The sequence below is a fragment of the Aedes albopictus genome, chromosome 3 (genome assembly GCF_035046485.1).
Source record: "Aedes albopictus strain Foshan chromosome 3, AalbF5, whole genome shotgun sequence".
NCBI lineage: Eukaryota > Metazoa > Arthropoda > Insecta > Diptera > Culicidae > Aedes > Aedes albopictus.
Genome location: NC_085138.1, coordinates 445,911,151 through 445,934,055, shown reverse-complemented (window position 1 = coordinate 445,934,055; position 22,905 = coordinate 445,911,151). Strand labels below are relative to the sequence as shown.

Genomic DNA, 22,905 nt, shown 5'->3' with positions numbered 1-22,905 from the left:
TGGGCTTAGTCAAGAGAACAATGATGTATACCAACATTACAAATCTTCTCCCTCGTGGCGTAACAAAGAACATAGTCCGCTTCTCAGATTAGTGTTCTATGACCATTTCCACAATTATTAACTGTGAGCTTCCTTTGCCAAGGACAATTTTGCATTACCTATATGTGGCGAGCAAAAAGACACTGTATGCCCTACAAAGCTGAGACAATTTTCATTACGAAAAGTTCCTGAACTGACCGGGAATGGAGCCGGTCACCCCTTCTAACTAAATTTCTCCTTCTTTAAAAAAAGGACTTCTCTTGCGAGTTATGCTGTTGTAGTAATTATGCTGGCATTATAGTTGCCATCAATATCATAAGAGATTTTCTCTTCTTTTGAAAGAAGGCAATTGTTGAGAAATATTGGCATAATCACGTGGCTGGTCAGTAAAGCATACCATGGACTTGATGTGATTTTAAGAACGGCTGTTTTTTTATTTTTTTTTTTGGCGTCGAATCATAATTTTAGCCTTTTGATATTTTCAGCCTTTCGGGTTTCAGCCTTTTGTTATTCAACCTTTAGTTCTTTCATTGTTTTGTACGTAGCCCAACAACTGACATGGTCTGGGGCATTCGTTACTAAATGATTTATGATTAAACGAATTTTATGATTATAAGATTATCTACTTGAAAGAACAGTCAACGCTCAAAAGAAGTAAAAATTTCAGATTGAAATACATATAGTCTTCACTTCGAAAGAACAGACATAGTTTAAAAGTAGAGAAATTAAAACTTCAGCAGCTAAGTACAAAGAAAAACGGGTTAAGTACTGTTAACAGTACTTAAACCGATTTTCTTTTGACTTACAGGTATACCACTAACACACCCAGGTTCATCATTATTCAGCAGCTAAATTGTAGCTGCATTTTATAGCTGCATAGCCCCAAAAAATAACCAATGATAAAAAGAAGGAAAAAATATGATCAAAATATTATTGGGGTCAGCGCAGCGCCAACAGCAATTATTCAGTATGCTTATCTAAACTAAGGATTTAGTTAAGCATACTGATCTCCTTAGGATAAATAATTTAATAAGTAAGTGCATCGTCTTCAGCCATCGGCCGAACATGATCGATTGACGGCACAAAGCTGCGTTAAGCAGCCAAGTGAAAATATTTTCGCGCTCCTTTTCGTATGGGAGATTTTGCAATCCAGATTTTCGCTGAGGCAGAATTCAATTTTAATGAGAATGAGTGAGAACCAGTGGCGTCTCGTAACCTCACTTTTTACCTGTTCAACGACCCTAAAACTTGCAATTGCGGAGGATTCAGGATCAGAATCACATTGCAAATGGATGGAAATGGCTATTCTCGTCATTTTCTACAAATTACAAGCCAGTTTGTTGAGAAAATTCAAGAATTTACATTCGTTGATCAGGTAGATTTGAGGTTAGGGAATCGCCACTGAGAACTACTAACGCTGATGGGCGATGAAATGTTGTGCCTCCTTTTGCGCTACAACATTGTACAAGACGATGTCATGTGACGACCGGATATTGCTTTGCGATATATCTAATGGACTAGCTGCTAGGCTGTTAAAATTATCTATAGAAAACAATTCTCGGTATTTTCAATTTATAAAATTTCCGATGAAGGCAACAGCTAGAAAGTTTTGCCTCGTTAGGGGCTGTTCATAAACCACGTAGACCAAAATTTGGCCATCTCAGACCCCCCCCCCTCCCCCCTCGTAGACTTTTGTCCATACAAAAATTTTGAAATTTGTATTGAGCGTAGACTTTGGCTAGACCCCCCCCCCTCCCCCAAAAAGTCTACGTAGTTTATGAACGGCCCCTTACCAAGGCAGATCGTAACATACACACGTAACATCTCCTGCACGTTGATAGATGTTTAGGATAATTATTCACATGAACTTTTCAGTTTGCCCCAGTGTACCCTTTTAGCGCTGAAGGGGCTCCCGATACGTACAACAACCCACCCACCTTCCACTCGACTGATAGTGTGTTATCGAAAAGTCCTTATCACTATACATCATGAAACGGGAGTGAAAGAGAGCCCCAACCCAACACACAGCAGGACGCTGACTGATGACGGAAACTTTACTACAAGAGCAACGAGAGTAGGCAAAGATAGGTAGTAGGTTACACTTCTTTTTTTTTATCTTAATTTTTGCCATCTCTCTTGGTTCCATGGTTTACGGTATGAAAATATTCGCATCATAAAATAAGGAAACAAACAGCCGTTCCAAGCCGGAAGGCAAAGGAATTACCTTCGATGCGTGAATGGACATGTGCTTGACTAGAGGTAGAAAAGGATATCAGGATCGGTCTTAGACTTATTTCTAGAAGATGTCATTCCAAAGAGATTACTCATTGAAGTAAATTTTAGTTTGTTTTTTTAGAATTAAAAAAAAATCAACTTGACTAGGATTTGCATAAGCTAATGCGATTAAGCTGTTGAACAATAACTATTAAGTCCTAAAGAGTTTGAAGGGGAATGAGGGACATGTAATAATAATTGATTGTTATTATTTTGCTTCTTTTTTTTTTCAACTGTTACATTAGATTATTTTTTGCATATGAAAATGAAGTTTTTTTAATCTACTGGAGACACCGTGTTGAAATGAACTAAAAGCGTTCATATACCTAATACTATGCTGAAAAAAATCTGCTTTAGTTAAAATGTTCTGCTATAAAGAAGAAAACAAAAGCAGAATGGCAATCAAATCACTACTGCAGGCAAAAGCAATACCCATAAACTCCAGTGCCCGAGCTGACGCAACTGACACAATTGCTGGATCCTTCTGTATCTACTTATATTGACCACATTAAAATGCATCAATTTCCTGCTATTCTCCGTTCGTTTGGAAAGCAATCCACTTTTAATTGCAATTCAATCGTCTCCAGATCTGCAGCGTTCTAAGAAATATGTGCATTGAATTTGAATTGCTTCTTTGATATTTTAAGCGCAGCACTGTGCAAACGCAAACCACTTCACACACAGACAGTGGAGAAACGTGTCAAATGGAAGAATAAGTGCGCGAAACCACTCGTCGAATATGCATCGCATGCATCTCTATTGCTCTCCGGTCAATAAAAGTGCGACACATGGCTTGTCGGATTGAAGCCGCACTTCTAGGTTGGGTACCTACGTCTATTCCGTAGGACAATAACAGTCATCATTATCTTTATAACTATGCAGCAGAGCGTGACGAAAGACCCAAGAACGTCGCGCCGTTGTTAGTTGATAAGCATTTTGGCAATTATCGTCTCACGTAACGTCCGCAGAGAGCAAACACCGAAAGCCCAATCTAGGAGATTCCGAGATTAGGGTGGAATTATGAAATATTACGATTATCTTAGGAAGGGAAGAGACATGCTCCTTTGGCGTTTGGTGGCTGTGTGAACAGTTAACTAGGCATCTCCACCATTCATCGGAGGAGTCTACTTCCGGTTCATTACACTGTTTTGCTACGAATGAGTGATTCCTACCGACGACGAGCAATGTGTAATCATGGTCCCTGAGTTGGCACCTGAGCCGGTTCCAATCCCAACAGCAACGGAGATAACGTCAGACAACACAAGTTGCACACCAGCCCAGAAAGCGTGCGACCGAGATTTACACGTTTGTGATAGCCGGTTTATATCGTGCTTATAAGTCGACCCCGGCAATAACGTACGGCTCTCGGGCGCTGTAGTAACACCTATATGGGCGGTCGTTGTTGGATGCGACATTTTTGATCAGGGGTTCCCCATTTGTTTATTTGCGTGGATCGAAAAAAAAAAATACTCTCCAGCAATTTCAGGAGGTTAGAGGAGCGGACCTGGTGTGGTGGTTAGAACACAAGACTATCACGCCGAGGACCTGGGATCGAATCCCACTCCCGACATACTCACTAAAATGTGGGTTTTTCCTTCGAAAAGGTAGTAAAGCGTGGATCCCGAGATGAACTAGCCTAGGCGAAAAAATCCTGTTAATACAGACAAACAAAAATCAGGAGAAATCTCCAAAGAATTTCCTAGAGGAATCCCCAAAGAATCTCTGACAGAGTTCCCGGAGGAATCCCTGTAAGAGTTCCGGGAGAAATCTCTGAGGGAGTTCCTGAAGCAAATCCTGCAGAAGTTTCTAGAAAATCTTTCAAGTAATTGTAGAAAAAAATATCTTCAACCATTTCAAGAAAAATCTCTCAAAGAATTCTAGAAAAATAGAAGAAGTTTCCGCATCTTTTGCTGTATAACTCCTTGAATTAACTCGTAGAGAAATCTCTGAAGAATTTCCTGGAAAAATCCCTCAAGAAAAACAAGAAAAAATCCAAGAGAAATTACTGAAGAAATTACTGAAGAAATTCCTGGTAATATACTTCAACAAGCTTCTGAAGGAATCCCAGAAAGAGTTATAGGAGGAGTCCCTCTAGAAATTCCTTTAGAAATTTATGTTGGAAATGTTGGTGAAATCCTTGGATTTGAGGACAAATCTTTGAAGGAGTACCCAAAGGAATTCTTGGAAGAGAAATCCCTGAAGAAGTCACTAGGTAAACTCAAAAAGAAATTCTATGACTTCCTTGGACGACATCTTCGTGCGTTATACAACTAAAAAATGATCATTGGAAGAGGAAGCTCTTGAATAGTAACTGTGGAACTGCTCATAAAACAGCTGAGAAATAGGCTTTTTCCCAGTTGGGCCGTTAGGCCAATTTCTTTTGAAATTTTTGCACTAGATTCCTTCAGACACTTCCCTCTGTGGACTTCAGGAGCTCTTCCAAGGATTCCTTCTAAAACATTCTCATGTTTTCTTCCAAGAATTTATCCAAAGATTACTTTGGAAACGCCGCTAATGGCAACTTCTCAAAGGATTATTTTAGAAACTCCTCCAAGGATTTCCAGAGGAATTCCTCCACGGAATCAATCAGGAATTTTCTCAAAGATTCCTTCGGGAACTTATCCAAGAATTCCTTCTGAAATTCTTCCAAAAATTTCTTCAGGCTTTCAGTGGGATTACAGTAAAATTCCTTCAAGTTTTCCTTCAGAAACTCTTCGCAGACTTCTGGAACGCTATATGTGCGAAAATTGATTTCTTCAGAAACTCCTTCAAGAGTTCTTCCACGGGCTCTTTCAAAAATTTCTACAATGATTCCTTCAGGAATTTCTCCAAGGATTGCTCCACAAATTCCTTCGAGAAATACACCAAACATTTATTCTAGATTCCGTTTACAATTCTTTCATAAATTCCTGATGGATTTGGCTACCAGAATGTCCACCATTTATGCGTCATAAGGTAGAACATTTCACATTTGTTATTAAATCTAACGAAGATATAATTATAATCAATTGTATCAAACACAATTTCGTGTGACGTCATACTTCCCCTCTCCTGTATGTTTGATCAACAAGTCTACTATTGATAGAGGAGCTAGGAATACGAAGAACCATTTGAGGTTATATTTCCCACACTTCGAGTGCTGCGATGGCCTCACTGATAGAGATGACGAGTTTCCGTTGAAAGCGTCCTAGGTAAGAATCTCTGGTTTTTATATATAGTGTGGATAATTTTTTGAGCCAATAACTTTTTAATAAAAATAAAATATCACTCTAAAATAGAACATCCAAAAATGAGTTGCTTTTTACCATATTTAATTTTTGCCCAATATAGCAGATATCAATGCTTTATAACAACATGTGATAAAATTTGATTTTACTATCTTGATTTTTATATCTCACTAGCTGTCCCCGGCAAACTTTGTCTTGCCTACTGCGTTTTTTCACGTTTCAAGTCTCTAGCCAAGCTTAAGTCCCCATTCAAAATGTATGAAAACCAGATTTTCAAAAACTCTCAATTTTTCCATGTTTTTTTACTCATAAACCTTACTTGGTTGAAAACTAACAGAACAAAACTTAGACGACTCAAATTAGTTATGCGTTATGTTATGCGCGGTCCCACGTATGCCACTGCATTTTTATATATATAGATTCTGTTATGAACTTGTTAAAATAGTATCAAGCACTGTTATAATTGACAAACATGCGTAACAACCAGAACTATTTTCTTAAAAATCATTGCCCACTTTATACTATAAACATCTGGTGAACATGTTTCACGAAATACTTTGTTGTGCAACAACTCCAGCAGAAGGCGCTAGTGTAAAACGTCAAACGCAAAGAAGGTCACAACTTTGAAGAATTGAATGATCGATAAAAGCGTGATAGGAAAAAAATGTTGCCAGTGTAGCGTCTGTTACGGAAGAAAAGGTTGTGCAACTGAACCATAATGTTGTGCAGAAACAATCTGTTCATACGAATATGTAAAACTGGGAATGCTGGGCTTACCAAGAAAAATTTCGAAGAAAATCTTGTAAAAGATCCCGTAGAAACTGAAGGAATTCCTGAAGGGACTCCAGGAGGAATCCTTGAAGGAATTTTTGGAGGAATCACTGAAGGGACGAGCTTGGTGGTCTAGTGGCTACCGCTTCTGATTCATATGCAGAAGGTCCTGGGTTCAATCCCTGGCTCGTCTCTTCCCTCCTACTTTGTATCTTTCTATCTACTTTCTCTCTCACTCTCTGTCTCTCCTACATATACATCTCATGTATATTCGTATGTTCGTAGCGATCGCTAGAACCAGAAACGGAATAAAAAAGCCGATTCCCTTCCTTCCAACTTTCATCACAGCACAGTGTCATCTATCATCTACGCCTACAAGTTATGCAACCAAGCGGACTGTGCCGCTTCACAGTAATCTTCACACAATCTATACGCCTGGCACCCTTGCACCAATGCATGATCCATGTGCCAATAAACATTTCCCACCAACACCAACATCCGCATGACCTTGTGCAGGCGCAGAGGATTCATCGGCCTGATGTGGGCAAGCGATTGCAATCATCACTTCCCTCCCTTTCCCCATTGACCTGCAACCTGACGCAGCAGGCGCCATTGTCGCCTAAAAATACAAGACCACCAACGCTCACACACTGAAGATGCCTGTTAGTCCCATGCAGCTATCTCATTGGTTCCTTGTGTGAGTGTAGCTGATCTGGCGATACTGGAGTTGCAACTGCGGGCGGTCAATCAAGCTCAAGCTCAAGCTCAAGCTGGAGGAATCACTGAAGGAACTTTGGGAGGAACTACATAAGGAACTCCTGGAGGTATCACAGAAGGAAACATATGGAGGAAACCCTGATGTAACTTCTAGAGAAATCACAAAAAATGCAGGTGGAATCGCTGGATGAATTTCATGAAGAATCTCTGAAGCAATTTCTGAAAGAATTCCTGAAGGAATCCCTGAAGGAGTTCCGGGAATGAGTTTCTTGAGGAATCTCCGAAGGATTTCACGGAAGAGTCTCTGATTGAGTTGTTGGAAAAATCTCTAAAGCATCACAAGAGAAACCTCTCCATCAATTTCATTTCAAGAGAAATTTCTCTGAAGGTAAACATCTGAAAGAATCCTTGAATGAACTACAGGAAACAAATTTTATAAAGGAACTTCAAATGGAATTCCTGAGGAAATTGTTGATGATTTTCACGAAAAAACTCCAGGAGGAATCCCTGAAAGAGTTCCTATAGGAATTCCAGATAGCGATTCTGGAGGAATCACTCAAAGAGTTTCAGGAGGAATCCCTGAAAAGTTCCTGAAGGAATTCCTGGAGAAATGCTTGAAGAAGTTCCAGTTAAAAATCCTGAAGAGAAATCCCTGAATTAGTTTCTGAAAAAAAACCTTCAAGGAATTTCCGAAGGAGTTCCTGGAAGAATCATTGAGAGTATTTTTTGAGACATCTATCCAGCAATTTCAGGAGAATTCCCTGAAGATAATCGAAGAGGAGCCCATGTAAAACTGATGAAATTCCTGAAGGAACTCGTCGAAGCTTTTAAAGGAACCCCTGAAAGAACTCGTGAAAGAATCCCCTGAAGAAATCCCGGAAGGACTAGCTGAATAAAACCCAGAAAAAAAATTCTCCATTAATTCTTGAAAAATCCTAGAGGAGTCTCTGAAGAAACCCCTGAAGGAGTTCGTAGAGAAATTCCTGAAAGAGTTCGTAAAGAAATGCCTGAAAGAATTTTTGAAGAAATCCCTGAAGAAATTCATGGAGTATTCCCTGAATTGATTCCAGAATAAATCGCTAATGGAGTTCTTGAAGGAATCTTTGAAGGAATTCATGAAGAAATCTTTCCAGCAATTTCAGGAGAAATCTCCAAAGAATTTCTTGGAGGAACCCCCGAAGAATCTCTAAGAGAGTTCCCGGAGGAACCCCTGTATGAGTTCTCTGAGATGAATCATCCAATGGCTGAAAAGCTCTATAATAAAGTAATAATAATAATATGAGTTCCTGGAGAATTCTCTGAGGGAGTTCCTGAAGCAGTCCCTGCGGATGTTTCTGAAAAATATTTAAAGTAATTACAGGAAAAATGTCTCCAGTAATTTCAGGAGAAAACTCTTAAAGTATTCCAGAAACAAAAAACCATGAAGGATATTCAAGAAGAAATATTCGCAGCTATTGCAGTATAACTCCTTGAATGAACTCCTGGAGAAATCTCTGAAGAAGTTCCTGGAAGAATCCCTCGAGAAATAGCAGAAAAAAAACTTCTCAAGGAACTATGGGTGAATATCTCCAAGAGGAATTATTGAAGAAATTCCTAGTGAAATACTTCAAGAAATTCCTGGTGGAATCTCAGAAAGAGTTCGAGGAGGAGTCCCTCTAGGAGTTCCTTTAGAAAGTTATGATGGAATTGCTGGTGAAATCCCTGGATTTGAGGACAAACGTCTGAAGGAGTTCCTGTAGGAATCCTTGGAAGAGAAAGTCCTCAAAAATTCCAGAAAAAATCTCTGAAGAAATTTCTAGATATATTTAAAAAAAATCGTAAAGGAATCCACGAAGAATCCCACAAATAATTTCTGGATAAATCACGGGAAGAGCTCTTTTAGTTTACAATTTAATAAAAAATCCCTGAATGACCCGTAACGTGGGTAGATCACCTTGGAATGGTGCGTTACGGTGTAAGATCAACCATTTCAAGTTTTGATCTTGCTATTTTCCAGCCTGGTTTATTTAAATTCAGGATCATTCCAGGATCAAGATTTGGTGTACTATTTTACACTATTTATTTATTTATTTATTTATTCTATTTATTTTTTATTCTATTTATTTTTTACTGCTAATACACATACCGTGTGTTTCAGAGGGATGGAGGTAAATTTAACCTATATATAAATAACAATTTACAAAAATATAACAGTGGAGAACGTATCACAATTTAAAACTTTCTTCTATTTCAGATTTACAAGCAGGCAATCAGCGATCAAAACGACGAAGTATATCTTTCTTTAGAGAGGTCAAGATTACCGTACGATACAGTGACAAGTAGACCACGTTTTCCGCGTCGATTTATTCGTGCCGAGCTCCATAATTCGATTTCTTTTTCGAACATTTACGATAATGTATTTTTGTTCATCACACCTTCAACTTATATTACGCGTTGCAAACATTCGCGGATAATAAATATGTACAACGGTTTTATTATCCGCAATCTTATTAACACGGGAACGCGAAAAAAAAATACAAGAACATAGATGAAACTCAAAAGCAACGATTCTAGTTGTTTAGTTGTCCAGTTTTCTCGTAAAGCTACGGCGCGGTTTCCGGTTTTTCAGCATTGGTAGTAACACTAAACGGAATTGCATACAGTTTATTTTCTAACTGAGAAACGATAAGCTTAAAACGTGCGTTATTACGAGTTGATCCGACATAAACGTGGTTTAAAAATTATTCATACCCGGTATATAATTAAATTTAATACACAAACATACAATAACATTATTGTATTCTTCCGACAGCCGGCTGGCGGAAGACTAAATCATATCAAGGGTTGCATAGCTCACATCACTTACCAATGTGAATCCAGATCTATGTAACTTTCTATCCCTTCCCTTCCCACTAACAAACTTCCTTCCTGTGACAACCGTGGGGATGCGGAGGTACACACGGTCTCTAGTAGCAACGGATGTCACACCAACATTCCTTCCCTTCCTCAATGACCGTAAGGACGTGGCCGGCGCCGGTACTGACAATTTAAAGTTTTGAACCTTCAAAATTGCACATTGAGGATGGAAAGCTACACCCAGGCCCCATCCATTTGGTTCCCTGTGCAATGTTGACTGTTCTGGTCAGTAACGGAGTAGCAACTACGAATTGCACGGTCATCTCATGCTCATGCTCATGCTCACAATTTAATAAAAAATCCATGAAGAAATTCCATAAAAAAGCACAAAAATTCAAGGAGAAATCCCTGCAGGAATTCTTGGAGGAATCCCTGAAGAGTTCCTAGAAAAATCCATGAAAGAATTCCTAGAGAATTTCTTAACTCTTTGGGGACGGATGGGTCGTATGTGCCCAGCCGAGAAAATCGACCATTACAAACGCAAACGTGTTCTTGACTCTCTCTCTCTCTTCTTGGCGTAACGTCCTCATTGGGACACAGCCTGCTTCTCAGCTTAGTGTTCTATGAGCACATCCACAGTTATTAACTGAGAGCTTCCTCTGCCAACGACCATTTTGCATGCGTATATCGTGTGGCAGGCACGAAGATACTCTATGCCCAAGGAAGTCAAGGAAATTTCCTTTACGAAAAGATCCTGGACCGACCGGGAGTCGAACCCGTCACCCTCAGCATGGTCATGCTGAATACCCGTGCGTTTACCGCCTCGGCTATATGGGCCCTTTTACGTGTTCTTGACTAGCGAGGGTAAAAATGCCGTCTCCAACGGGTTCAAGTAGTTCCAGGAGAATTTGAGAAGACATTCCTGAAGGAGTTCATGGCAAAATTTCTCCAGCATTTCCAAAAAAGATTCCTCAATGATTTCCATGAAAAAAAAACTGTAAGAAATTCCGGGAGGAATTCAAAAAAGGAATCCCTTTAGAAATCACTGAATGAGTTCCTGGAGGAATTCCTGAAGAAATTTAAAAGCTCTCAAGGACTTACAGAAAAAAAATCCCACAAAGAGTTCTTGGGAAAATGCCTGCAGGTGAAATCCTTGAAAAGTTCCTGGAGAAATCGCTGGAGTCTCTGAAAAAATCTGTAATTCCTGGAGAAATCCATGAAAAAAACTTCAGAAGAAAAATCTCAAAGAATACCAGGAGAAGTCTCTTCGGGAATACCTAGAAAAAATCCTGGACGAACTCTGGAATTAATGGAGGAATCACTGAAGAAATTACCGAATAAACCCTTCACTACGGAATTCAAGAAAAAATCCTGAAAACTTCAAGAGGAATCTTTGAATTAAAGCCAGGAGAAACCTCTACCAGTACTTCTAGAGGAATGTTTGAAGAAACTCTTGAATGAACTAAATTCCTGAACCACTGAAGAACTTCCAGAATCAATCTCTGATAGAGCATTCATTAAAGAATTTTCTGGATGAATTTCTGAATGAACTCCAGGAGAAACCTCTGACGGAACTTTGAAAGCAATCCCTGAAGGAAAAGTCTGGGAATCCGAAAAGAAAATCATTGAGGAATCTCCGAAAGAAGTACTACAGAAATCCTTGAAATAACTTCAGAAAACCCTCCTGACGAAATTTCTGAAGGAATCCCTGAATAAATTTCTGGAGAAATTCTTAAAGAAATTTATGGAGGATCGGCAAATTTTCGTTTGGGAAGAACCACTCTGCTATCAAAAGTTGTTATGAATTATGCAGCCACAAATTTGCTGCCGTTTTTTTAATTGAACGACCTCTACTTTTTGCTTCGATTGGGCCTCGCAGTTCAGGATTGTTAGTGACGTTGTTTCGGTGCAAATTTTAATGAACTTCTAGAATAATCAATTCTCCGTTCTTTAGTTTGTTCCGATAATTATATTCCACTCCAAGTGGATAACTCACAACTGAGGAAAATAACAAGTGATAGTCAAAATACGCGTATCTGTCAAAAGATAAGCAAAACAAGGTGGAATTAGAAAGTACAAAACTGATTACACTCATTCGAAGAAGGTTTTCTGCTAGGAGGGTTAGAATAGTCGGTACAAGATATTTCAGCGGCCCATATAGCCGAGGCGGTAAACGCACGGGTATTCAGCATGACCATGCTGAGGGTGACGGGTCCGATTCCCGGTCGGTCCAGGATCTTTTCGTAAAGGAAATTTCCTTGACTTCCTTGGGCATAGAGTATCTTCGTGCCTGCCACACGATATACACATGCAAAATGGTCATTGGCAGAGGAAGCTCTCAGTTAATAACTGTGGAAGTGCTCATAGAACACTAAGCTGAGGAGCAGGCTTTGTCCCAGTGAGGACGTTACGCCAAGAAGAGAGAGAGAGATATAAAGATTTTCCACAGAACTTCCTCCAACGGTATTTCCAGGTATTTTTTAATAAATTTCACCAGAATAAAACATTAGAATATTCTCTGATTCCAAACAGGCGGTTGAAAAGGTCATTTGGCCGAATACCGTTTGGTCGGATGCCGTTTGGCCGAAACATGAATAATGAACTTAAGTGATCATGCCACTGTTCTACAAAATTGTATGATAAAATATTAACAGTTTCAGTGTCAATCAATCTCTGAAAGAAGAAATTAGAAAGATAACCTATGATTAAAAGTAGGGAATAATTCTAATGGTCATTGACTGATTGGTTGATTAAAATTCGGCCAAATGGCCGGACATCTTCTAAGGTATGTAACAATTCCAAAGAAGGACCTACAATATGTCAAAATCTATTTAAAAAAAATTAGTTTCTTCCTTCGTCGATATTCGACCCAAAACAGGTGTGCGGCGGAAAACAGTTTGAGAACCCATGATTCTACAAACAACCTGAGATGACTTCCTACTTCAAGGTTGGGTAATCGTCGCATCCAGCTAGCGTCAGTGCTAGACATTACAGCGCAACTGACATATCTTTTCTCACTTTATCATCGTACATACGCATGCTGTAAAATGTCGAAAAATATTTCGTCGGTAGGTATAATAGCATTCCACCAAATCTGCGGCTGCTGTCCATCATCAACGAGATGAGAGATTGTTGATTACGCGACAGCAAATCCGCAGCGCCGGTGGTGATGGAGATCTTGAAAATAACCACCGGCTTACGGTTATGCAGATAAGCATCACCGTCTTTAAGGATACCGCCGCTCAGCTCTTCGAGATTTTTCATCTCTGCATACACTGCAAACAGCTTTCTTGCGTACTTTTGCGTCATTGTACTTGTAGACTCTTGCTGAAGTGACACATCCCCTAGCTTGCCGTTTGTCATAGTTCATCGGTTTTCCTGGTAGAAGAGGTAAGATCCTGTCTGATTGCTACGTTCTGCTCCAACAGACATGCAACCGCGCGAAAATACTTTCATTCTAATTGTTTTCCACTGTCAACAGCTTGTCCTGTGACACTGTCTGCAAAAGTCTCGGAGGAGAAAATATTTCGGACACCTCACTTTTCACCAAACACCGTGTAAGCCGTTTCGTTTCGAAAGAAATCTATCAATTAGTGACGCTAATTTAGCAGGCGAAGTCTTGTATTGCGGTGCACATGACCGATTGGACATGAGAGCTGAGGGGCAGCTATATAGATAAACGGTCTGAGTTTGCCCGGTGGATGAGAAGGCAGGCAGACAGGCAGTCAGTAGTGGCAGACAAGGATGCTTCGCGAGAATAAGTGACCACCTGTGTGCACAGTTTCGTGAGGAATTTTGCGAGTGGGATGGCTCTATGGTTGAAAGTACCGTGCTCTTGTCACGCCGTCTGGTGGATTTGATTCATTGAACGGATGGATCCAGTTTGAGGTAGGTAAGAGTGGAAAACAGAGTTGAGATAACAGCTGAAAATGGAGCTATTTTCGGAAAACTCGATTTTGTTCGTACTGTTGGAATCATCTACTGAACGATATTTGTAAGGAAAATATTTAAAATATGTTACGGATTTTTATTTGATTTTGTTATAAAAAAGATAATTGTAAAAAACATCTTGTTATATTTCTAGACTAACATTTGAAAAGGCGTAACCATTTCAAATTTCTGCATCTCCAGGTCCTCCTGAGCTTATTTCCCATTAGTCATGTAATCTCTGACCAGTAACAGGTAGAGCAGAATCCCCTCCATCTGATAACGAGAAAAAATTGCATAAATAAATTGAAATGCGGCTAGGAGAGACGGAAGAAGCTGAAGCGTGCAATGGTTGTTCTGCCATTTTCACATGTTGGTCTAGACTTTTTCTAGTAAATGTATCCCTGTTCGTCATTTGAGCATTTGTAGTGCTCTGGAATAAAGTTGGCTAATAGATTGCCTATATTCAGGCCATTGTAGGCAATAATAATATGAAAGTCAAGCAAACCGTTCCCTAATAGGGACAGTGATAAATCAAACTTAGACACCAATTTTACAGGTGTGCTCCGTTTTTGTCAATACAGTCTGCGATTTTCAGTCGTCAATAACGGTATAATTTTCTTTGTCAAATATTTTGCCTAATTACAAAATGAGATGACCTAGAAAGTTGATCTAGAAGTTCCTAAACTACAAAAAAAAATTTTGCTACACTTTTTGTCCTATTATTCTGGCTGTTCAAGCAAACAAATATTCAAAAAGATCCGGAATTTTGATAAATATTTTTTAACTCCCTCCTCATTCCTCTAGTAATTCCATCAGAAGTTTGGCTTTTAGAAAAGCTCAAATATTTTTTCTATGAAATATCTTGGAATTAGCGTTAGCGTAGTTTTTTCTATGAAATCTCTTGGAATTCCTCCAAAACTACTTTAAAGTTTTCCGTAATAGTTCCTTCTGGAATCCCTCCTCGGATGTTTCTGGAAATCTCGTACTAATCCCACAGACTAATCCGCTTGGTTAACTCTTGCAATTCGATGGAAAGTGTTGGTAGAGTGACCAAGGGGCAGGACCTGGATTTCTTTAAGAGCTTCTTCTGATGTCTTTTTTTTCAGATTATTTTTGAAGTTTCTTCAGTAATTCTACCGGGAATCGGAATTCATTTGGAGTTTAAATTTTGAAATTTCTCCTGGAGTAGCTATTGAGCTCCATGTTTTTTTTTTTCAAAAGTTTCTACTGAAATTCTTACACGATTTTTTTTTATAAAATTGCTCCAGGAGCTCCTTTTGGAGATTTCCCTAAAATTCTTCCTATGATTCCTTCAAATGTTTTTCTGGAATTTTATCAAGCGTTCCTTCTGAGATTTTTTTTTTCTTTTTCCCTATTCGGAAATGAGCATTTCGTTGTGTCGAGTCTTTTGTAGCAACACTGACCGATCACCTGACGTGGGTGATCAGTTGTTTGCTTCTCATATGAAGTGAACAATAGTGCGTCAGCTTGCATGTTCGGTCGTGTCATTTACAGTTAAATTTTGGCGACTAGCTTCCGCGGTTCGATTCGAATTATTAAGTGACCACCTGACGTGGGTGATCGATTGTTTGCTTTCCGCGTAAAGCTAACAATAGCGCGGCAACCAGCATGACACGAAGGTCATATTACTTATCAAAGTGAATCCAGACCCAACGATACCTTTCCTACTAACAAACACTCCTTCCTGCAGCCTTTGGTGGAGTCGCAGCGGTAAACGCGGGCCTTCACTTAACAAAGGTTGTTACTAATATTCCTTCCCTCTTCCAACCTGACTGCAAGGACGTGGCCGGCGCCGTTATTGTACCGTTAAAGAGAGTCTCTGAAGCGTGCACAGTGAGAATATTGATCACTCCCAGTCAATTATTCAGTTGATTCATTGTGCAACTGTCATTGGTTCGGGTCAATCACGGAATAGCAACCATAGATGTGTGCAGTCAGTCTAAGCTAAGCTAAGCTAAGCTAAGTTAATTTTATCAAGCGTTTCTTCTGAGATTCCTCAAAGAGTTTATTCTGGCACTCTTCCGAGAAATCCTTCTCGGAAGGACTCGTCCAAGAATTTCTTCTGGGATTCCTCCAGAAGTTTTTTTTTTAATTCCAATACGAATCTCCAGAAAACATCAGCGATGTTCCCCAATACTAAAAGATAATGAAATTAAAAAAAAAACAAGCGCCTCGATTATTCGGGGTAATTAAAAAAAAAGTTCACGAATGATTGAGTCCGACCTGTAATGGGTTTTTCTAAAGACACTATAAGCAAAGAAACGGCACGGTCTGGCGCAGCGAATCAGACCTCTTGTAAGGTACCTCCTCAGCCAACACAAAGTCTTATATGATGTTGAATACAGTGTTGAAAATTTCATTTCGTCATATCTAAATTCAATCGCGCCTACAGCTAATTTTAGAAGCTGACCCTTAGAATATGGTATATGAGAAACTGCTAGAAAGTCACATACAAACTCCAAAGATAACACTATACATTTTTTTCCTACACTGTACTATACTTCAGTTACAGCGAATTCAAAAAAAAAATATGAGATTTTGTGAAATCATATTCGGGATTTTTTTACTATTTTACAGTTTTGATCGAAAAAATAATTTTTTTTTTTTTGATATGTGAATTTTGAGACAGTCTCGAATAAATTTAGCAAGGTCCAACTATTTTCCAATTTTTAATTTTTTGAAATCGCTAGATTTCAATGGATGGATGTAAGATAACTATTAGGTAGTGTTTTTCATTGAAACTTGTACGTAGAATCAATTTTAGAAGCATTTGACCATCCTGGGTTATTTGACAAATTTTGATGATGAAAGGCAGCTTCGTACAGAAAAATAATTTAAAAAAATCGAAGGGAAAGGTTTTTGGAAAATAACATAGATCGGTGTTGAAAATTACTTTTAGTGTATTTTTTCCTAAAGGTCCTTCGAATATCCTCAAAAATCTTCGAAAACATCATTTCAATCCAACAAATCGTTTTCAAAGAATACTGCAAAACAAATAACATGAAAAACATTTCAACTAGAAGCTCGTTCATGAGCAAAATTCCATTAGATCTGAAAAAGGTCACGTCTACGTGATTCGTGCGTTGAGCTGGAAATCTTCAATAAGAGAAAGGTGATACCTTGCACATTGGTGTAAATGGACCAAATTTTATGGTCAGGAATGCCAACATTTCTTGGATTTTCCGAAGCCTACTATTTTGAAGGTGGAGACCAAGGTGGCGACCAATAAAAAATGTGATTTTTCAAAAACAAAAGCATGAATCTGAAGGATTTTTATCATTTTTTTTTGGATTATAATTTATCGGGAATACCTAAATAAAATACAAAATGAGTACGTAAACCAGTTTTTCTTATTTATGTGTCTCATAGCAACGGAAAACTACATTTTTTTTATTTTATACTCTTACAGAGGAGTTATTATTGCTAATTTTTAACCATTTACAGCAATTTAAAAGATTACAGATTCTACAACTTTCCGCGATCTGGGCAAAATTATACCAAAATATAAGATTAGCAAGAGAACGGTCACCAGAAAGCACCAAACGGAAAAATAGAACATTTAAAAATTTTTAAAATATTAAAATTTTGAAGCTTTTTAAAGCTTTAAAAGCTTTCTGACCTGTTTTTAGTTACAATTTAAGTTTTATTTTAAAAAATGCACTCAATCCTGAATTGCCTGTTTGTCTTTATAGTAGCGTAAAATCTAAATTGATACAAGAATATTTGGTTAACTCAATTATAATTTGAGCTCAGTTAACAGATAGCATTACGGAGCCAAGGATACTTGGTGCGTTATATAGTTTGGAAAAATAATTCAAGCTATTATCAATATTTATTAATAACATATTACATTTTGCTAGTTATGCATTTTTACAGGTTATATTTTCACTTGCGGGTCAGTAGTACATTGTAGTCAAAACAGATCTAGAAACTTATACAAATGTTGGATTGTAAACTCGTACGAAAAACTTCTTCGAAATAAAATAAATATTGCATGATGTTATAGAGAATTCGTTAGTTGGGTTAAGTTAGGAAAACACACCCTAAGGAACATTGAAAAAAATAATTCTGAAACCAAATTGCTCTTGTTTTCAAACGATCCATCTTATGAACAATTATTTTCCAGTTCCCTGTCCAAAGTTGGTTCCAAAAAACTTGAAAAAGTAATTATGTCGATTGAGGGTTGGCTTTCGCCCCAAACGTTGCCCTTAGAGAGGTTATAATTCGCAAACAATAGTAGACAGGTAACTTGCTGCTCTTTCGAATAGTCATAGGCGCCAACGTAGGGGGGGGGGGGGGGGGTGGGCAAGCATGGTTTTGCCCCCTGATATTTGATGATTTTTAAATTATCCCATACAAAAAATCAGTTAAAACAGGCTTTTCCCCCCAATAATTTGACCAAGTAGGCACCCCTGCTGATAGTTGCGGTGAATTGTATGGAAGCCAGTGGGAACGACATAAGGTGCTGTCTATAAACTACGTAGACTCATTTTTGGTCATCTCAGACGTCCCCTCCCACCACAAATGTCCCAAATGGAGGATAACGTGCCTCTGGAGCCGGCCTTCTGATACCTCTCCCCCCTCGTAGGCTTTTGTCCATACACAATTTTGAAAATTTGTATGGAGCGTAGACTTTAGCCAGACCCCTTCCATCCCTCTCTCGAGTCTACGGTTTAGTTTATGGTCAGATCCATAGTTTAGCCAGATCTTTTCAGGCTACATAATAGTATTGTTGCCGACAAGTAAGCCATGGCGCAGGCCCACGTAAGAAATTTTCATTCCCCTAACAACCATTGTTATATCAAGATCAATAAACAGTTGTGTGAAAAACATTTTGCGAAGTATTATTCCGAGAAGTAGCAGTAGTAGTGAAAGTAGTGAGTGAAGAATCGCGAGGATTGATTCCGTGTTCCCGGCAAAGGACGATCCAGTGTTCCCAGCGAGGATCGATTCCCGTTTCCCAGGTGAGCCCATCCTGTCGGTGTGACCCCGAGCGAGCCCCTGAAACAATTATTTTCTTCCTTTTTTTCGGAGCGACGTTCATAAACAATCCAGGAACTTGTTTTTGTTACGTCACTGCTCCCCAACATTTAGAAATCAGTAAATAAAAAGAAAATCGGGTTAAGTACGGTTCCTTTGAATTCCACTAAGAATTTGCATCCTTTGACAGATTACGTATTTCGACCTCAACTGTAAGGTCGTCTTCAGTGTCTTGTACTTGACTCGAAGCCCAGGTTAATCATCATCATCATAGAAATCAGTGTTTTAGTTCATTTCATAGAGCGAGCAAAGGCGCTTAAGCCTAGGCACATTGACCAGAGCACAGACTAGATACCTGTGATCCTTGATTCCAAAGACTTAGGAGTGACGTTATCAGTAGATCGGCTATAGAGGCACGTGCCATAAATTAGGGGTGATGTTAACTGGGTCTCCAGTTAGCCTAGTGGTTAAGGCTATGGATCGCCAATCCGGAGACGGCGGGTTCGATTCCCGTTCCGGTCGGGAAATTTTTCTCGATTCCCTGGGCATAGTGTATCATTGTACTTTGCCCGTGTAGCTGCCGGCTTAGAATAGCACTACGGACCACCTGTTCCGGGGGTAAAGGTCCACCAAACAGGTAACCCCAATCCAAGGTGTCAGGCGACCCGTGCAGCGACCCGTGGGATGAATGGTTGAGGGGGTTTAAAAGATGCTCGATCTTCAACGGAGCCCGTAGCGTGGGTAGATCGCCTTTATGGGTTGCGTTGCGGTGAAAGATCTACCAAACCGAAATCTAGTGTCGTCCTATTTTTCAATTTTGGAATAGGGTAATTCGCTAATTGTTGAACACTACCCAAATGTTGAACAGTTTCTGAATATTTTATTATAAACCTTACTTAAGTAATTTTCATCCAACGTATACTTATGATGTAGATGCATATACATGTGGGTAACGATATTGCTCTAATTAAATTACAAAATTATACATATTTTACGTCAAAAAAAATTATTGAAAATTTTGTACCGCTGATGACACGAAAACTGCACAATTCTTAGAATTAATTTTAAGAAATTGCTATTACGAAATAAGCTTTGCGGGCAAATCGACCACAAATATCAAAGGCACACCATATTTACAAGACATGGAAGGATGTCATTACCAGTTTACCATTGTTTAAAATCACATTTTCGTTGTAATTTAATTTGGAAAAATATTTTTCTTATCACACTATCATTATGCATCCATGATCCAATTGTTGAACACTGGCATAACCTACGATGTTAGGACCATGACTGCTAGATTTTTTTTCACTTTACCTAACCGTGCATTGCATGGGGTTTCAAGGGCGTTCCAGGGATGTTCTAGGGGTGTTCCAGTGGGATTCAGAAAGATTCCAGTGGTTTTCAATGAGTTTCAAGGGCGTTCCAGAGGTTTTCAAGAGGAATTCAGAGTGTTAAGGGGGTCCAAGGAGTATTTCAAGGCGTTCCAGGAGGCTCAGGAGCAACCCACGGGTTTTCAAGGGATTTCAGGGTCGTTCCATGTGTGTTCTTAGGGGTTGAGTGGGTCCCATGGGTTTCCAGGAGAGTTTCAGGGGCTTTTAAAGACAAATCTTTTCAGTCATTTTTGCATCTTGTCATGTTTATAACGATTTCAGTCCACTAGAGCTCTCTTCAAATGTGCGATTCCTTGTCATTTAAATGAATTGTCACTAGCTCGGAATAGCTGGGAACAAAACTCGAAAAACCCGGAAAAAAGTCCGCCAGAGTGAAAAAATGTCAGATGTCAGATCAAAGTCGGGTCAAATTTTATCAAATGTTGGACCACTGTTGGGCCCACATCGGGTAACTATCGTGTCTATGTTGGGTTTGGTGGCCAAAATAAAAATAGGTGAATGATAGGTTGATGTCGGGTTATACGTCATCAATTACGAACAAAGCTTCAACCGTTCAACAATTGGCGAGAACCGTCCAACATTAGGATGAGCTAGCTTAAGGAAGCGTTCAACATTTGGGTTACAGACTTCCCATATAAATGTTCTATTTTCTCTTAGAAAATGGAATTTAAGGGAATACAAATTCAATGGGCAGTATAAGGGATAAGTAGATCTAGACGTTCACTGGTTATTTTTCAACTAAAGTGGAATTATGCACGGAAAAACAAACGAAAACCAAAATGCCAGTACTAACCGTTCAACAATTGGCGAATTACCCTATGTGTTCTGGTAACACAAGTTTACAAAATAAAACGAAAATCGTGAACTTCTGTCAACGACCAAAATTTTTGAAGCACAATTTAGTGCTGATTTCGAAGCCGACCTTCAAAAAATTTTAAGTAGAACAGCTTTTGAGTTTTAGCTCAATATCGAGTTTTGCAACTTTTTAAAATATGTAATTTACTAAAATCCAAATATATTGCGTTTTGTTCAACCAATTTTAAATCTTTTTCCATAAATTAAAAGCTCAATACAATACCATTCGATCATCTGAATACAGGTTTTGCGTCAGATTGATGAAATTCAAGATATTGGCGAGTTTTAGGGACAATCTTCTTAAATTTTAGCAAAATTCCCAAAAAAATTTGAAGAAATGTATTTTTTTCAATAAGAAAAAAACAACTTAAATATTCTTTCTCGACGTTTATTTGACATATCATATGTAGGCGAGTTACAGTAAAAATTTCAGCTCAATCGGAGCATTCATTACGGAGTATGAGATGTTTGAAGTGAGCGACTTTGCTTAAAAATAGAACAAAAATCGATTTCAAATTATCAACCTTGTATGGAAAGTCGAAAAAAATTCCGCTCTACTGTAATTTTTTTCTTTCGCGTTTTCGAACTCAGGGCATGATTCTACACCAAAAATGAACATCAGCTTACCGAGTTCAAAAATGCTGTAAACTAGTGTAATTAAAGGCATTCTAGTATTTAGTCCTTGCTACTGGTGTTGTGATGAATTCCAGTCTTTGAATAAAACTAAGTTTACCATCTTTACTTTGCATATAGTGAAAAACCTCACCATCTGAGGCTGAACTCAATGCAAATGTACTAACTCTTCGAAGACTGGAAAGTGCTAGTACGCAAGGAACATTCTAGAACCCTTGTTACTGAACACATGTTCCATTATTGGTATTGCTGTTAATGTTAAAACCCGGGTCTTCTTACTGGGGAGAATTTAGCGGTAAACAAGGGTGATGCTAGGTTTCCGATGTATGGCCAATTATCAATGCTCTTGTTTAGTTTTCTATAAGAAAGAAATTTCTAAGAAAGCAAAACAAAAACTGTATCAAAATCGATACTTTATTGCCCTTCAATGGCAATTGAGTAATGCGACATGCACTATACTAAGGATACGGGTAATATCATAATAGATCTAAAAACTGGTCGCAGTGACAGACCCGAACAGGTATAAAAAAAAATCATTGTGCTTGCCTCACAATATACAAATTCATGCAATGGCATGCAAAGAAAGCCCTTCAATTAATAGCTGTGGAAGTGCCAAGGAACACTAAGTTGAAGCGAGGCAGGCCAAGTCCCAGTGGGGACGTAGAGCCATCAAGAAGAAGAAGAAGAAGAAGAAGAAGAAGAAGAAGAAGAAGAAGTTATCCTTCTTAGCAACGTTGCCCCCACCGATTGTTCACGTAGTTGGCTTATAAAACTGAGCGGTTGATATGAGTTGTCCTCGCTTAATCGTTTAAGGCGAAACTGGATCCATTTCCTCACTTTTTGGTTTATGATTTTTTATAAAATAATGAAGCAATATTTTCAAAATCGGTTTTCGTGCACATGTATCTCCTAATTTTTTTTCAGGTTGAAAATGTTTTTCGTTTTTGTAGAAACCATTTTTAAACAAAATTTTACAAAAAAAATGGTTTCTGCAAAACGGAAAACATTTTCAACCTAAAAAAAATCAGGAGATACCTTGATCCATACTCTACATGTGTACGAAAACCGATTTTGAAAATATTGCTTCGTTATTTTATAAAAAATCAAAAACCAAAAAAATGAGAAAAATCTTTCAGTTTCGCCTTAATTGTAGAATCAATAACGCTGCACAGTAGGACTGGCCGCTTTCGTGCTTGTAGTGCATTTTCGATGTACTTTAAGCATTAATA

At 38.6% G+C, this 22,905-nt stretch overlaps 2 protein-coding genes across 16 annotated transcripts in view; one reads left to right on the top strand and one right to left on the bottom strand.

Annotated features, from left to right (window-relative positions):
- Window positions 1–22,905, bottom strand: part of LOC109425852 (plasma membrane calcium-transporting ATPase 1) — a 300,257-nt gene that overhangs the window by 89,333 nt on the left and 188,019 nt on the right. The gene's annotated exons all lie outside the window — the stretch shown is intronic.
- LOC134289921 (craniofacial development protein 2-like) overlaps window positions 10,424–22,905 on the top strand; it is a 53,202-nt gene continuing 40,720 nt past the window's right edge. Inside the window, exons 1-2 of one of the 2 annotated variants that reach the window (XM_062856723.1) lie at window positions 10,424–13,253; window positions 13,345–13,751. The gene's annotated coding sequence lies outside the window, so the exon portion shown is untranslated. Of the gene's footprint in view, window positions 13,752–22,905 lie in introns of both variants that reach the window. The other variant, XM_062856722.1, reaches the window with a different exon arrangement.